Raw genomic sequence first — 17,730 nt, forward strand, 5'->3', positions numbered from 1 at the left:
ACCACACATATATGGTCCACTGAGTTTTGAAAGATTATTTAACATTAGCATTTTATAGAATATAAACTCAATTCAAGAGCCAAGGAAGAGAAAGAATTTTCAGCAAACAGCACTAGAACACCTGGTAACCATATATAAAAAATTAACCTCAACCCTTTATTTCCATACATGAAAAAACCTTGAAGGGATCTATGAACCTAAATAGGAAAGCCTAAAAGTATAAAACTTTAAGAAGAAATTATAAAGACATGATGTATAAAAGAAAAAATATTGATAAATGAGATTCCATCAAAATTTAGAACTTTAAATGACATCATTAAAACGAAAAGTAGTCCTTAAACAGACCCTATTTACAATGCATATAACCTATGACCAGAATATATCAAGAATTCTTAGAGCTCATTGATAGACAACCCAATTAAAAAGTAGATATAAGAAGATGATAAATAGCCAGTATACCACAAGGAAAGGTGTGCAACTCTAGAATCAGTAAAATACTAATCAGTACAATTACAAGATTGAATTATACACTCATTAGGGAGATGAATTTAAAGGTTTTAAAAGCCTTGTCATGACTTTTTCTTTGTGTTGGATTCTCCTCCTTTGCATGTAATTTGTCACGCCCAATGGACTCATGCTGCTGGCTTTCCTGGGGTTGTGATCCTCATTGTCTTTTCCTAGGGTATGGTCTAAAATTTTTTGGAGTGCTGGTTTGGTATTCAAGAAGTTCCTGAGGTGCTCTTTATCATGAAAGTATCTTATTTCTCCATCAATTTTGAAAGATAGTTTTGCAGGGTACATCAATCTGGGTTGGAGGCTGTTTTCCTTTAGGGCTTGAAATACATCACTCCAAGCTCTTCTTGCCTTGAGGGTTTGCACTGAGAAGTCTGCTGTGATTCTGATGGACTTTCCTTTGTATGTGATTTGTTTCTTTTCTCTCACTGCTTGTAGAATTTTGTTCTTCTGTTGGATTTCTGGAATCCTAACTATTATATGCCTATGTGTAGATTTTTTTGATCAAGGCTAGCTGGAGTCCTATATGCCTCACTTATCTGTATGTCAAGTTCTTTTCCCCTCCTGGGGAAGCTTTCTGCCATCACTTCTGTGAACAGGTTTTTTTAATGTCATCTGCACTCTCTCCTCTTTCTTCATTGACTCCAATCAGTCTTATGTTATTCTTCTTTGCATCATCTAGCAGCTGCTGGATTGATTTCTCATGTTCCTTTACAATTTTAAAGCAATTTTTCTTTTCCTGGTCACTAATTGTAATCTTTTCTTCTATATCTGAAATTCTATCCTCACATTGGCTCATTCTGCTGTGTGGACTTTCGATGGACTTTTTAATCTCCTGGAAATCTGTTTGCATCTGTTTTATGGATTCCATTTGTTTCCTATGTTGGGATTCCATCATGTTCCTCAGATCCTCTATGTTTTTAATGTGCGTCCTCTCTAGATTTATTAATCATGTCTTGCACTATGAGCACAATCTTTGCTGTTATCTGAGTAATTATTTCTGATTTCATTTTTCTTAGATCCTCTTTTGTTGCCAGTTCAGAGAGTCCAGGTGGTTGAGTATCAGATTTTTCCATCTCATTTCTCTTTGGGGTTGCTGTAGGTGATCCAGAAGTCTGTTTTTGAGGCTTGTTTACATGTCTTCTCATTTCCACAGGGTGGGGGGGATGCTTCTGGCACCCACACGGCTCACCTTCTCTGCCCTAGGAGCTTGGGATGGTGGTGGGGGAGCTTCCTTCTGGGTGCTGGGACCAACTCAGCTTCTCTGCCCTAGGAGCCAATTATTCCATATTCTTGAAAGAAACTACTCAATATTCTCGAGCTGCATGTTTTATCACTTTATCTGCAGGTTCAATACATTCTGATCACTCACAAGTTACTTCATGAATAGTGGCAAAATGTTTCTGTAATTTATGTTGAGTGGCAAAAGTCCCAGTATTGATAAAATACTTTAAATATTTATTCATGTATTTATTTGTTTGTTTTTTGGAAGAGGTTTGATTTGTGGCCTCGAACTCACTATGTACCCCAGAGTGGCCTCAGACTCTGGCAGTCCTCCTGCCTCAGCCCCCCATGTGCTGGGATTACAAGCAGTCAGAGAGACTCTGCCCTTCCTGCTCCTTTCTCTGGCTCCCTGCCTCCCTGAGGTGCCAAGCTTCCTGCTCTGCGTGGTCCTGCCATGTCTACTGCTTTGCAACGGACTAGAAAAGCACAGGGACCAGCAATCTATAGGCTGAAACTTCCAAAGATTGGAACCAAACTAAATCTTTCCTCTTGTAAGTTGCTTATCTCAGGTTTGTCACAGCAGTGGGGAGCTGACTCACGGTCTTTGTTGTTCATATTAGATAATTATTCCCTCTCCCCCTTGTTACCATTCTGCTTTTAAGTTCACCCCGTGACTGATTTTAAACATGTGTTTTTGATTTTTTCAGTTATAAAAGTTGACTTTTTGCTAAGTGCTTTATTTGGTGAGATTTTCTCCCTTTCTATTCATTGCAAGAATGTTCACTATTATTTGTTTGAGTAATTTTTAACAGTTGCTTCAAAGTCTGCCAAGTCATCTCAACAGCTGGGTCATCTCATTCATTTGCGTTTGGTACAAGATGCATTTCTCCTGACTTTTCTATACTGAGTAATTTTAGTGTATCCTGGACATTTTGAATTCCTTTTTTGTGTGTGTGTGTGGGGGACCAGGCATTGAACCCAGGACCTTGCGCTTGCGAGGCAGGCGCTGGAACCACTGAGCTAAATCCCCGACCCCTTGAATTTCATATTATGATAATTTTACCTCTTCTAAAACTATAAATATTTCTAAATTATATATAAACTATAAATATATATTATATATATATAATATATATTTATATATATCTTCAGCCAGTAACTGGCTAGATGTACACCACCAGTTCCAACCAGCTGTAGCTGGGTTCTGTTTCCTGTGTCATTTTCCTAAGGAACAAGGTGATGCCCTTTCCATCTCACAGTGAAATGCTGGGCATTGCCTGGGCAACCGTTTCTGTGGTGCTTATATGCAGGCACCCTGAAAAGTTGACAGAAGAACAAAGCCCAAAAGAGATTTCCAAGGAACCCTGGGAATGATGGTTCCTCCAGTTGGAGAAGGGAGGAGAGGGCCCTGCATCCTCCTCCTCCGTCACAGCATGTGGGAGTCAGCACCTCGTCCTCTCTCCACAGGCGCAGGATGAGGACAGCTCATGAGCTATTCTCTTCTTGTCCAGTGCATCTTCCCACCGGGCACTGCCTTTTTTCCAGGCCAAGGATCCAGGGGATGAAGCAGACCAGTCACTCTCCACCCACTCACTACTCCCTCCAGTTGCAGTCTTTCCCACAAGCTTCCTGTTTTGCTTTCTGGAGTTTCCATATTTGTCTGTGTGTGGTGTGTAAGACTTCTTACTTCCCTGAGTTAATGGACAGGATTAAATATGCTTACTCTGTCTTAGGCAGAAGTGGAACATCCTTGATTTGAGGCACCCTACTAACACTAAATTTCTTAACTGGCTAATCTAATATTGTTCACACGTACAGTTTTTGGTACTCTTGCAGGATATATCTACAATTTCAAGGTTGGGGTAAATGATGACATTCTAATAGTTTGTGTCATCATCATACTAGGGAGGAATATTGACTTTTATCTGATGTTTTCATGTGTTTGTCTACCACACTGCACCATTTTCCTGCTGAGAATTCAGAAAAAGGAGAAGCTTCCTGTCCATTGTGATTTATACGTAAGATTAAAATTCAAAGTAGGATATGATGTGAGAAATATTCTCTGAAACCACATCTTTCAGAAACTCATTTTCCTGAAATTTATAGGGAGTGTGTAATTGTGTAATGAATGCTTCTTCATTTAGTTTTTAGAAATTTGCTTGGAACACTTAGAATTAAAAATGATTCTACTTAAAATATTTAACGTATTACCAATAACAGACTGCAATTTATTGGAAAGTAATTACCAATAATAGACTGCAATTTCCATTGTTTTACAACAAAACAAAAACTTTTGTGACCTCTTTGTAGGTAAAATCCATAGAACTCTACCACCTGAGTCAGCCTATCTTTAAGACAATCTTGTATGACAATTTAATAACAAATGTAGACTTACTGGGGGCCTCTGGAGTCATATCAAAGAGCACAGTAACACAAATCTTAAATCTGAATAATTTTTCAGAAAGGTATTTTTCAAAATGCGCAATCTGTATGAAAAAGGAGCTTATTATTGAGGAAATGATGAGCCATCATAGACACATCATTAGATATGAAAGAGGGCATGTGACCACATTCCTGACCCAAGTTACCTAAAGAGATTCAGCTCAAGATTTTAATGGACTTAAATTCAAGACTAGGTGTGAGAAATGAAACTGCATTTTAGAACAGTTAACAAAAAAGTGACCAAACCAAGTTAACTTACTCCTCCCAAAATTGGTGTTTTCATATGATTTTGTGCTGTGTCAACAGTGTCTATGACTGTAAAATATCCAAAGACACAAAGATATGGAAGACTGAAATGCACACATTAAATACTACCTAAAATACCAAATTAATATACAACACTTTCTGAACCCATGACATGAACATCCACTTTGATATTTAGCATATAATCACTTCCTGAAAGGTCTCACACATGGGGCCATTCGGTACACAGTGATGAAAGAGGCTTGGTGTACTTTGGGGCATTATTTCCGTGTTTTGGCAAAAGCTGCCTGTTGTGTGCAGACACAAGCTGGGGAGATCTGCAGAAGAGAGCAGAGCCCCCCGACGGCCTAAATCAAGTGCCCCATGTAAGGTCACTTTGTATGAGTCTAGGGTTCATCCCAAGCTGAAATCCAATCAACAGTGACACAGAAACTGGCTTCTGTCACTGCAGGGACTCGGGACTCAGAAGATAGATCCTGCAGTAACCTCCGATGGGCCTGTGGACCCAAGTGAAGCCAAATGCCAACCTAGAGCTACATCAGTTCTCTAAATGGGCATCTCACACTACCAGGCCAATCAAGGGTGACTGCTGGGGCATCGGTGATAAGACTCCGTGGAGTCAGGTCATTTCCCTGCTTGTTATCGCTGAGTGTGGAGTGGATACTCCCAGGACATGTATGCTGACGCTTATCTCAGCTCTCCGGCTCCACTTGGGTTGGGTAGTCTGGGGCCTGGCTGTTACGTTAGCATGCTTTCCAGATTTTAAGCAGTACAGTAGACACAGCATTTTGGATTCTTTTCAAAGGCTGGCTGTTCCTTTAAAATGTTCCTATAAATATGCATGTGCTTGTTATGGGAAAATCTCCGAGGATCAGAATCTTTAACTTAAAACTGTATTTTAGAGACTAATGTGGTTACATTTAAGTTAAATCTGATACAGAGACACAGAATCAACAGAAAATTAGGGCAGTAGCTTGCTGTGTTGTAACGTAGACTGTGTGTGTGCTAAACAAATTACCTAGAACATAGATTGATATTTGGGGCATGTTGAGACTACTAATTCCATTTTTGGAAGACCTGAGCATGCTCCCATTAAGTTTTGACTCTTTTACTTGGAAACTAAACAAGAAAAAAAAAAAAGAGAAGAAAAAAGTGATGATAGATTCTATTAAAGAAATTTTGGCTTACAGAGTCCAATAATGCATACTCATACATATCTGTTTTGGGTTAAGATAAGGATAAGTTCTAACAGCAATCATGCTTCTTAAATCGCAATATAATTGTTGCTGCTCATTTCAGGCTGAGCCGTGCAGTTCATTTCTAAACAGTATTTCTTGCTGGTAGCCAACATTTTATGTGATGAACTCAGTCTAGGTATTTTCCTGTGTCTGACTGTTTCTGGGTTTTGCTCACTTGACTTTTTATCACTTCCCTAAGCCCTGTAACCACGGCCCCTGGCTCCACACCAGCTGGGCTTGTTTTCATACATCATGGAACGGCCCCTGCACCTACTCACTGAGAAAGGATCTGTAAAAGTCATCCCATCTCGATTTAGAGGTTCAGTATACCAACCAAAACCAAAATATTGCTGTTCCAAACATGAAGTGTATAGGTTCTCAGAAAATGTTTTATAGGATTTTATCCAAACCGATTTGGGTAAAAACATTTAGTTCAAATAAGAGATAAAGCCATTTATATTTTCCTCAAATTCTCAGTTTTTTCCAGAATGGATAATTAGCTGTGCAATGTATTGCATCATATTTAGCATAAATATTCACATAAACATAACACTAATTTCCATGTTCTCATGTTATGATAACTGAATCACACAAATGAATGGCAATGTTATTTTAAAATAACTATGAAATAAAACTGAGGTGGTGTATTAATTAGATGATAACAGATCTACAGATAGTACATTGCTAGATTTGATACTACACTTCTTTTACTTTCATTAAATATATTTGAAAGTAGAGTTTGGTATTAGAGATCATTTTAGATCTGAAGCCGTGTAGACTTTTCTTTTTTTTATGTATCAATTTGTTGGGTCAGTAACAGAGCAAAATTACAGTAGTTTCTCTAAAGCCCAAGGTTTAATTGTAGACAAAAAAGTTAAAAATCAACACTTTATTATAAATATAAGACATTGTTTAGAAATAGACGTACTACCTCTGCCCTTAGTCTGTTGCTTACTTCCACAAAGAGTGGTGACATAGCACGGGAGTCCTCAAGTGGCCTCAGCATTCCCAGTGGTGCTGTGTATCTGGCTTCTACTGTAGAGCTTGTTTGTAAGAAACTCAATTTAAAAATTACATGAAGTATTTGTAAGTGGATTATGAACTAACTTCATGCAAACCTACATTAGCTATAATACTTTCAACATAATACATTTATTTTTTCTTAATACCAATACATCTCCAATTTTATGATCTAGAAGAAATCAGTTTTACAGAAGACATTTACTTTAAGTTGGTGTATAAACTGAAAAGATTGTTGTGACTCTGGCTAAATGACTATGGATGTATTGAGTTTACCTTAAGGTATCCTATAAAATTCAATACATAAAGCATGCTACAAATGGAGTAAAATGTTCTTGTGCCAGCCTCTGTTTTTCCATTACTTCTGTGAATGACAGATGTTTTTGTCCATGACAGATATGCCAAGAATTATTGCTCGTTTTCCCAAAGGTGTTTTTATATTTTATGTGGTTCTCAAGATCTGCTAAAGCAATTGATAAAAAGTGTGTGTTCACATATATACTCATCCAGAATTGGAAAGACATATTAATACAGAGGAAGCCTCTAGAGCCAAGCTTTGGAGAGCTTTAATTCGTTTCCGTATCACTAATCAGCTACTGCATGCCTAACCTATTTGTCAGTTGCAGAAGTATATGTTAATCAGCTTGCCTCATTTGATTGTTTTTGCAGTTAATCTGAATTCTTTGCCACTCTGAAGCTATGCAGGACAAAGATTTTCACTCTTTTGACTAAGAATAGCTATGTTTGAATGAAGCCCAGTGAACATAAACAAGGACACCAGGATAGCACACGTAGCATCCTTAAGCAATGTTTCTGCTTCACTTTTGTTGTTCACTAACCATTAATGAGTGAACTTCACTGGCAAAGGCTGGCATGTGGGCTGTGTGCACAGGGATGTGTTTCCTAGGCAGGCTCCTGCTGGCATGCACTGTGGGTGTAAGGGTGGGGCCATCTACACACCACCCTAGCAGTGACATCAATGAAAGAATGGCACTTTTAAAATTAATTTTTTTGGTGCAGTTTAAATACACATAATGATCACCCCATCAAAGGGAATTTGCCCCTGTACATGACATGTCTTGATTCCCTTTTTGGGGAGACCACCAGGGAAGAAAGGGAAATGGAATCCATGAGGCTTGCTCCAGGTTACCAACGCTGCCTGTGGGAGTGGGGGTCTCTTCAAAAAAGAGTTGGAAGGATCAAGGACTGTGAATCACTGCTCAGAAGGAAACCTTGCAGTGGATCTCAGTTGCATTTCAGGACAAGATGTGAACAGTGATGTGCATACTGCTCTCTGCATCATATTATTATGTGCATTATAATGTTAACTACTACAGGGGTTAATTTACAAAAATTTTACTAATTTTTGATTGTGGGCATAGTATGTAACTTTCTTTATATTGGTTTCATCATCTGTAAAGTAGAGATGACTATAGTAGTATCTGACTTATAAGGCCATTGGGGGATTAAATTTAGGTGAAACCTGAAGACATCTAGAACACCACCAGGAAACTAGGAGTCCCTGTCCAGCCTTGCCGCTGTGGTTCTGACATCAGTGTGACTGGGCCACTCTGTGTCCAGCAGACATGCTGGCTGCTGGTCACCTCCTGGGGGAAACAAGAGAGTGGAAGCCTGTGGAAAACACTTGGTTTACTTGGAAGAATGTTGGTATTTGTGCTGTAATTAATTTCCAGGTGTCAGACAGAGGAGAACATCATAGCAATCTTTTTATGAGAGGTAATTATAACTTTGAGGATATCTGTACTTAATTCTTCATCAATTTGTTTTGGACCTTTCAGTTTATATTCATCAAAAGTATTGCCACTGGTACTAGTAGTACTGCTGATCATTATCACAACAGAGTCATTACAAATCATTGGTTCTGAAAAGTTAAGAAGTAAAAGTCTTAAAAGGAAAGCATTGATCTTTGATCTTTTTCCTCAAGAATTATAAGAGTAATATGACAAAAATTTCTTATTTTAAAAGTTTTGTAAATTCACTGAATTAATTTTTTGCACCTCCAACTAAGAAAATCTGATTAAGACAATATTTTAGTGGATATTTTGACACATGATAAATATGACATTATTTAATTGATTGAGGGAAAATCATGCTTAACTTCTTGATAAAAATATAATGCTTGATCATCATGGCAATATGGAAAAGTCTTGAATAATGAGATTTAAAGAAGTTAAATTGTTCCAAACATCTATAGAATTGTTATGTATCAGTTAAAAGTAAAGCATTTTTAAAAGAAACTGCACAGTCAGATGACTAATGATGTTTGCTGGGTGTAATGTCACTTGTGTTCCTGTTGGATACAAGCCTGAAACTGCAGAGGGTTAAGACACCACCCCATCCCCCAGGGAAGCAGGGGAAGGGGCCTAGGACCAGGACAGGGCACCCAAGATGGAGATGGACCCCACTTTCTGATGTGCTGTTGCCCGGATGTGTCCCCAGAGACTGACAAGATTCCCAAGCCTGGGCACATTGTAGAGAGAACACTGGAGGACCAGCCCACTGATTGTGCCCAAAGTAGGCTGTGAGCAGAGCAGGCTGTAAACAGTTAACCCCACAGCTGGCTTATTTTAAGAAGTGAGTCTGACCAAAGCAGATGAGATAACACACAGCCGAGGTCAGAGTGACTCTCACCCAAATTGTGTTCCCAGCCTAACACAAGAATGCTGGTCTTCCTTTACAACCCTTGCCTGTGCCAGCAACATATCCCTGACAACCACACATAACCCTTTCACATAGTCCTCTCACCCCAACTCAACTATAATTGTGTCACCAATAAATATCAATGGTTTTGAGGGCCAGGGCCTTTGCTTGCTCAAGCACTGGTCGTCCTGGCTCCCCACATTTCTCTCTTAATTCTGTCTCTATGTCTTTTTTTTCACCACCCATCATAGCACCAAGCAGAAGATTGGGATCTGCTGCAGGGGTTTCTGATACAAAACACTAGGCCAGAAAGCAGGGATGAGGAGAGGAAGTGACATTCTCTTCAGTTTTCATGATGTAGCCAATAAATACAGCTCACTTTCACAGAGTTGTAGAACCAACTGGGTTCAAAATAGGAAAGAAAAGTCAGTTGGCCTCTTTCTTAGGGAAAACATAATAACAACAAAATCTGCAGCATCTCAGTAAATTAAAAGTGAATAAACTGCCAATGTTCTCATAAAAATACACTTGAATCTCAACACTTTCTAATCTCCTATTACTTCTCATTTATAAAAATCACCTTTCCTGTTAGAGACAGTAACAGGAGTCTGTGGCAATGGCACCAGTTTTTATGCAGTGATGGTACCTCTTGCTCTCCTCTAAAATAGGCCAAGGGTAGCACACACACACACACACACACACACACACACACACACACAGCCCACTGCACATCTTACTGAGACCACAGAAACACCAAAGCGCTATGTCCTGTGGCGGAAGCTGCAACAGCTTTCTTGCAGTGGAGTCTTCAGGCAGGCGACAGAGCACCCAGCACACAGCATCTCTGGTTATGATGGCCTGCGTCCTGAGCCAAAGTAAAAATAATCCCCAAATTTGATGCTGATTGTGGGGGTACAGAAGATGTCCTCTTACTCAGTGGGATCCTATTTTTCAGATCTGCAGTTCCCAATTTACCTCTTTCCTATGTGACTCACAAATCTTACTATGAGACATTTAGAAAATAATCATTTATTGGAGACTTAGGAATATACTTTATCAAATACATAGTGTGACTTTTATTCAAACATCCAGTTGATTATTTAAAAGATGAGATACAGAGATATGGATAGAATCAATTTGTGAATAAAATCACTTCATCTAGGCTTATTTCTTTGCCAGAGCAGGAAAACTGCCACTTTCAAGACTGATTTTCATGCTTGTATTGCCAACTTGACTTGGAAATTGCATTTTGTTGTGGACTTTCTCCTTCTCAGATGGGCACAGACTTAATGAAAGGGGGGAGAGGAGTGCAGGTCTGAGCTCACACTTGGAGGCCAGTTTGCCCCTAAAAAGCATAAGGAAGGTTGATGCCATCCCTGTGCCTGGGTTGTGATTGTCATTTTGCAACTTCAGTAATGCGTTTCTCAATTTTTGAAAGAAGGACAATCATTGTCTTCTCCTTTTCCAACATGTGAGGGGGAGAAGAGCAGAAGCACTGTAGTTGAAGAATTTGGAGACAGAAGGCCACTTTCTTGCTCTACCTTCATCCCCTCCAAATCCTCAGGGGCCGAGCATGACTGACACAAATCACCCTCTCTTCTTCCTGTGCCCCAACAGACAGAATGGGCAGATCTCGCCATTGGCCTAAGCAGTAAGGGCCTTGGACTCTGCTGAGAGGATGGCTCCTTAGCACCACCATCCCTGGCATCTCAAGTAAATGCAGCCTCCTAGCTCTTTACAGGTCCCCAAAGTCTCCCGAGCAGCTGGTTTGAAATGCACTAGAGCCCACATCAGAGCCCAGCTCATAGACACAGTAACCATGTTCCATGTGCTACACCTGAGAAAACCCTGACTGTGTAGGCAGGAAAGAAAGCAACAAATGCTGTTTTTACTCGTTTGCACATTGCACTACCATACATTCTTTCCAGGTAATACGCAGATGGGAAATTCGGCAAGAAGCTGCTGTAATTCACCATTAATTCAGTGCTGGTGGCAGGAGAAAGTGAGTAAGGGGTTCATTTTTCTTCCAAGAAAATTATATTTTCAAATCTACCTGAACCACAGCCAAAGGATTACTTGTTTTCTGGCTTTAACAAATGCTTTTCCCACTCATCTTTTTGTAAGCAAAAACAACATTAATTGCACTGAAGAGTACTGTGTCCTCCAAGGTCAGCTCTGGCCGCCGAGCTGTGAAACAGCCACACCCTAGGTCTCTACAGGGGACAGGTGAGCCGTGGGCAGGGTGTGCGCCTGCTTTTAGACTCCCCGCACGAGCAGTTTCTGGATGAAGTGGGGTTCCAGTGTTTCTGGTTCCACTGGTGGCTTAGTTATAGGTTTGGGAGAAGGTTGAGCACTGGGCTCTCAGGGTGGGGGCAACTCAGAGGGGAGACAGAGGTGTCATAATTCATGCACCCCTTGCTCCTCCAAGGCATGTCTCTGGAGATGTGCAATGCACTATAGTTCGAAGCTAAATTTCTAGAGTAACTAATGAGGACGATCATCTTTCCTTACACTTATTAACGATTTGGGCTTTTTTTTGAAAGTGAGGATAAATGGCAAATTTTCTTCTGGATTATCTTTTAAGACTTGTTGAAGCTGATTCCTGTTTTCTTTTTTAGATATTTATCTCTACCTGATAAGTTGAAATTTTCACTCTCTGTGATAAACTTAAATTCCTAACTTTGTTTTTATTTGTTTGAGACAGGGTCTCACTATGTAGCTCAGGCTGGTCTTGAACTCATGGCAATCCTCCTGCCTCAGCCTGCCTATTGGGGGATACAGGCATGCCTGCCCAAATTTTTAATTTTTAATGTAAACCTTATTTACTTTTATTTGTGGTTAATTTTCACATCTTATTTTAAAATCAATGCTTATCCTCAAGGACATAAAATTATCTTCCTATGTCACTAATTCATTTTATGTTTTTTCAGTAAACAATGTTTCAAGAGAAGTTGAAGCTAACCTTAAATTGAGGATTCCTGGTAAAATCTGATAGGATGAACTAATGAATGATCAAATGTTTTGGATAACTCTTAACAGTTCACTTGATGCTCATACCAGACAAATAAAGTTTAAAAAGAACCCAAGATGGTGATTTGAAACACAGTAAGGTGGTATTTTTAGTCATTGGAGATAAAATCAATTGTTTAATAAAGTATGCTTCTATGATGAGGGAATATTAGGAAAAATAAATTAGCTACTTATTTTGCTAAAATATAAAAGTCCAGAAAGATCAAAAATTTAAGCACAAATCAGAAACACTAGATAACACCTAAACACTTGAATATGTATCTAGACTCAGAAGCTATTGAAGAAAAGATTATTAAATTATAATTTTAAAATATGTAAGTAAAAGGGCCGGGGATTTAGCTCAGCAGTTTCACCACCTGCTGTGCAAGTGCAAGGACCAGAGTTCAATCCCCGGTACCAAAAAAAAAAAAATATATATATATATGTAAAAAAGTTACTTTACTTGCATTTTTACAATGTTTAAGGATTATAGTAGGTTTATTCACCAATCAATATACAAAAATATTTTTTATAACTCATAAAAACTCACTATTAACATAAAAATCATTGTCATTATATAATATGGGCTGGGTATGTTCAGGGCCTATGAACATCACAAAGGGAAAAAAGAACTAATGGACAAAACTACAGTATATAAGACATTTAACTAGGCCTGCTTGACTTACCATTAAACATGCATGATCAAGTCTATGAACACATCTGTCATACTTAAGGAAGTAATGCTCTCATATACTATGGATGGAAATTCAAACACACTTGAAATACATTCTGCTATCAAAATGTAAAGCACACACTCTTTAAACAACCCTTTCACCTTGAGGACATTATTCTATGATTCCATGGACAACCACATAAAGCAATTTTGAACTCAGCATTCTTTTCAGTAAGTATGCTTGTAGAAATGTGCTCAAGATTATTAGGTATATTGTTATATGGAAAAATAAAATCATAAAACAATATGCTTGCTTCATTGATATTATGATAAAATACAATGCTAATAAAATATTTTTGGATGAATTCACAAGAAAATATTAACAAAATCATTTGAAGTTTGTGGTGATGTCTTACTTTCCATTTTACAATCTTCCAAACTGCTTGGAATTTTTATAGGAGCATATATTACTTTGCAGGGAGAAACGGCTTGTGATCTTTAAGAATTTCAAAACTTGAATTCTTGTGTGACTGGTTTCATAACTGAGTTACATGAAAATTGCAATATTGCTTTTAAAAATGTACAGCTGGGAAGCTGACACCATGATCTCCGATGAAGTAGATTCCAGAAACGGAAGAGCAGAGCCTTAAGAATCAGAAAGTGAGAATTCCAACTCTGCTTTCAAATCACTGCTTTATCGTTTACAATGTCATGATTATCTCAGTTACACTCTCTGATGCTCAGTTTCTCTGTTAAATCTGTGCAGGCAATTCTCTTTATATTTAAATTATTCATAGTATTAATTAAAAACTGAAAAATCACTTTGTAACTTACCTTTCCATCTCTTCTTACCCAGCAATGTTTAGACTGAGGACATTGAGAGGCAAAACCAAGCCTAGGCCTCATCAAGAATCACAAGCTCTGCCTTCCGAGAAAGACACCAGCTGGTCCTCAAAGTCCTTTTCACTTGGTGTCGCAGGGGTTTGTTCTCAGGCTTCTGCCGGCTAATATGACAGCCCGGGTCACGGGGCCTGGGCTCTCCCCATGCTTCCGTCCAGCGACTCCTCTGGATCCATCCCCAGGCCCTGCCCTGTGCACAGCCGGCCGCCCCACTGTATTGCTCTAGCAAGCCACACCGAGAGCAGGTCTCCTTCGGCTACTCGGCCAGTGACTCCTGAAAGAGAAGCAGTCCCGTTCAGAAAGACTCTTGGATGACTAAATGGTTATTTTAGTTTTCATTTTCTTTTCTTTTTGTTTCATTCTCTCAGCAAATTTTCTCCAAACTAGTGAGGAAAAGTGACTGTTGGTCAGCTGGACAATTCTGCTTTGTCTTCAGGTTAGCAAAGTGAGTCTTCTCTCCCCAAATTTCCTTATCAACAGAGCCCTCTGTTGCCTGACATGTGTGATATTTTGGGTGACCGTGCAGACTGTCCCCAGACAAGCTCCTGGAAGCGGCCTGTAAACATGTCTAGACACTGAAACTTCATGGCAAATAGCTTATCGAAGAAGAGGGGGTCACACATGCCTGCTGCCCCCACCCTATCTGCCCACATTGAAATATAATACACTTCTACATAAAGTAGAAGGGGATGTACAAAGAATTAAGATGTGTTATGTGTCGTACCAAACCCCCAGGAGGAATGTAATCATCATCTACAAACATTTGTACAGCATGTACTAATAAGAATAAGCACTAAAAAATTAAATATAATCATTTGTACAAACATTATGTACTAATAAAGGTTAAAACTAAAAAAAAGAGAAGCAGTTTTGGGGAGAAGGCACTCCCAAATTCCCACCAGGTTTTGTGAGGCCAAGCATTGTGTATTTCATTACAGCTGCTTTGTGTATTTCTCTCAAAGTTCCCTCAAAGCTCAGACATTCATGTCACTGCTCGCAGTGGGAAGAAACAGAATGTAAAAATCTCAACAGTAAAACTAAGACTCTGGTGCTGAAGCTGCAGCATGCACTGAGATACACAAATGTTACCAACTGAGACAGTGCCCGGCCTGTCTTGAAAACACTGCATCACAAGGAGAGCATTCGACCTGTGACAGCAGCGCAGGGATCAGGAGCAGCAGAGTGCAGGCCACTTCTCAAAGGGTGGCAACATTCCCTGGCCCTTCGTGCAGTGACGGCCTCCAGCCCGGTGTGCACTGCACCGTGCTGAGGACTGGCTCCTCACTCCTCCAACCCAACACCCTTGTCCATACAGGAGAGAAAGGGCGCCACTGGTCTAGAAGTGCGCGGTCTGACTTCTCTGATAGCTAACAGGCAACTGGGAGAATGTCCACAGAAAACAGAGCCACTTTATAGGAAACACATTTAGAAGGCACTAAAAATGAGCATGTGATGTTAATGGTGTTCTGAAGATAACATTTTCTACTGAGAACTATATTTTAAAGGTTTACAAGATTCCTTATGGAAATCCATGCATCCCATACATCTCCAATTCCTGCAATTTTTTCATAATATAATGTGAGAGAATAATAAAGCATCTGACTGTCTAAATTTCCTGGGGGAACATAAGAAGAATCCTGTTTTCCACAGACAGTTTATAATCTGCTTACCACACCCCTGGGCTGGAGCACACAGACTGTTCCATTGGGCTGCCATTTCATTACATCTCTTTGGCTTTTTAAACAGTTTGTCTGGCTCGGGTGTTAATGATGGGCAGCGCTTTGTGGCTCTGCCCCTTCAGGCTGTGTCCGTTTGGTTGAATTGCATTAGCTCTGCCTGCCCCTCAGCACTGGGTGTCTCTTAAGACACACAATCGGGCTTTGGCTCCCCAAGACCCCTGTCTCTCAAAACGACTGGGCAGATGACCAAGGCCATCACCCTACCCTGAGACTCTGCGGGGCTGTCGTGTGCCATGCAGGCTGGTTCATGGCACGGCCGCTGTCACCCTGCAGTAGGCACGGCAGAGGCTTTGGTGTGCAGGGTTTTTATGTTGCCTTTCTTCGTCTTCTGCCGCGACTTTTGCCCAGGACATGACCAGGTCCGGGTGTGCCGCAGACCCCGGGACAGGAAAGGCCCCATGGTGTCATGCTCGAGGGGACAGTAGCTAAGATTCGCTCACTGCAGCAGATGCACCACAAGCTGCCCTTTAAAGGAATCATGAACGGAGAATTCAAGCTCCCTCTGCCAAAGCTGAACAGCACTACCTAGTTACAAAACGTGCATTTAGATGTATCATTTTCAAAATATTTCTATGCACTGTCTTAACTTAGTCTTCATAACAAACTGTGTAGGCTGTGCGACATGTGCACCAAAACATAAACAATAAACTAGGCACCAGCAGCATTCTTTCTATTCTGTGTCTTTCATAAACAATAATTTCATTCTTGCTGTCACTCTCTGAGATGCACAGTGTCCATATCTACTGCCACTGAGCAGACTAAAGAAACCAGGCACAGGTTACCAGAGCTCGGCTCAGAAGTGGACCCTGGCCTCGATGACGGCCCAGCCCTTACAACAGATGCACATCACGCACAGGCACGTGCGCCTCGCTTTGGGTAAAATTCGAAGACCAGGCAGTTGAGAGATCTCAAGTGACGGAGGATAAACTAACTGGCTCTTAGTCTCACGCCTCCATCCCTAGTCGCGATCACCCTGACCACGAGTGGTGACATGTTCATGCGCGTCTTGTGGACTCAAGGTGTGGGCGTCTGCCAAGTGAGCGGCCGGCCGGGAAGCTGTGGGAAGCAGCGCAGAGTCAGAGACTGCGTGGTCCCGAACATCCTCCCGGGCCTGCGAGGCTTGGCATGAATCAGACGAGACTCAGTGCTTGCAAAGCCTCCTCTGCCTTCCGCCGACTCCAAGGTGATGAGGGCACCCGGGAAACTTCCCCGGGGCACGGGAGGCCGTTGGCCAGTCTGGAGTATCCAGTGTGAAGTTTTAGAAGGAATTGTCATCTTGTAGCATTATGAATTTTTAGACTTGTCTATTAAACCGTCTCCCTAGCCTATCAAAAGCCTATTTGGTGAGTTACAATTTAAAAAACAGAAGTAAACACTAAATCTCAAATTCTTAAAAAATATACAGCTCTTGTATATGGATGTGTGTGGCAGCAGAGGGGCAAGGACTTTTTAAAAATTTCTTTTCTTTCCGGAAGTTTGAAGCGTTCCCTCATTTATTCAGCAGCTCAGTCACACAACTAAAGAAACCTGCAGAAGAAAATATATATTACTACACCCTCAGTTACATCTACAATGAGAAAATATGATTGTGTAGTCCCAAAAGACTAAGTAAACAGGAAAGCAAGTCAAATCAGTGAGTTAAAGAAACTGTAGAGCAAGCAGACAAAGCCTAATAACTAGATAAGAGAAAAGTAATCTGAATATTTCCATAATCTCAGAAAATTTAAATTCTTGAAAAGAATTTTTGACCTAGCAATGCGGCAAACTGGATATCCAGAGAAATTTTCCAAGCAAAGAATATATTAAAACATTTGATGAAATAGTAATTATGGAAGATTCTTGCCAAATGGCAATAACAATCATTTAATCTCTTCTAATTTCAGCCTAAAAACAGGCAGCAAAATTGTTTAGCAAAAACCAAAACTCATAGGCAATAGTGGCACCAAAACTAAGTTGGCAAGTTGTCCCCCGTGGCCCCAAGCACAAGGAAGCTGGATACAGCATGGAAACCCCGGCCCCTGGGGTTGGGTGAAGTGGGTGAAGGGAA

The 17,730-nt window shown here is 40.3% G+C and overlaps 1 long non-coding RNA gene across 1 annotated transcript in view; it reads right to left on the reverse strand.

Moving 5' to 3' along the window:
- The window catches only part of LOC147829190 (uncharacterized), a 44,178-nt gene extending 29,770 nt beyond the window's left edge, over positions 1-14,408 (reverse strand). The window contains exon 1 of the long non-coding RNA XR_015449449.1: positions 13,879-14,408. This is a non-coding gene — a long non-coding RNA (uncharacterized LOC147829190). The remainder of the gene's footprint in view (positions 1-13,878) is intronic.
- Between the last annotated feature and the right edge of the window lie 3,322 nt (positions 14,409-17,730).

This window comes from Heterocephalus glaber, unplaced genomic scaffold (assembly GCF_053883595.1).
Source record: "Heterocephalus glaber isolate CG9 unplaced genomic scaffold, H.glaber_assembly_v1.0 deba00000678, whole genome shotgun sequence".
Classification (NCBI taxonomy): domain Eukaryota; kingdom Metazoa; phylum Chordata; class Mammalia; order Rodentia; family Bathyergidae; genus Heterocephalus; species Heterocephalus glaber.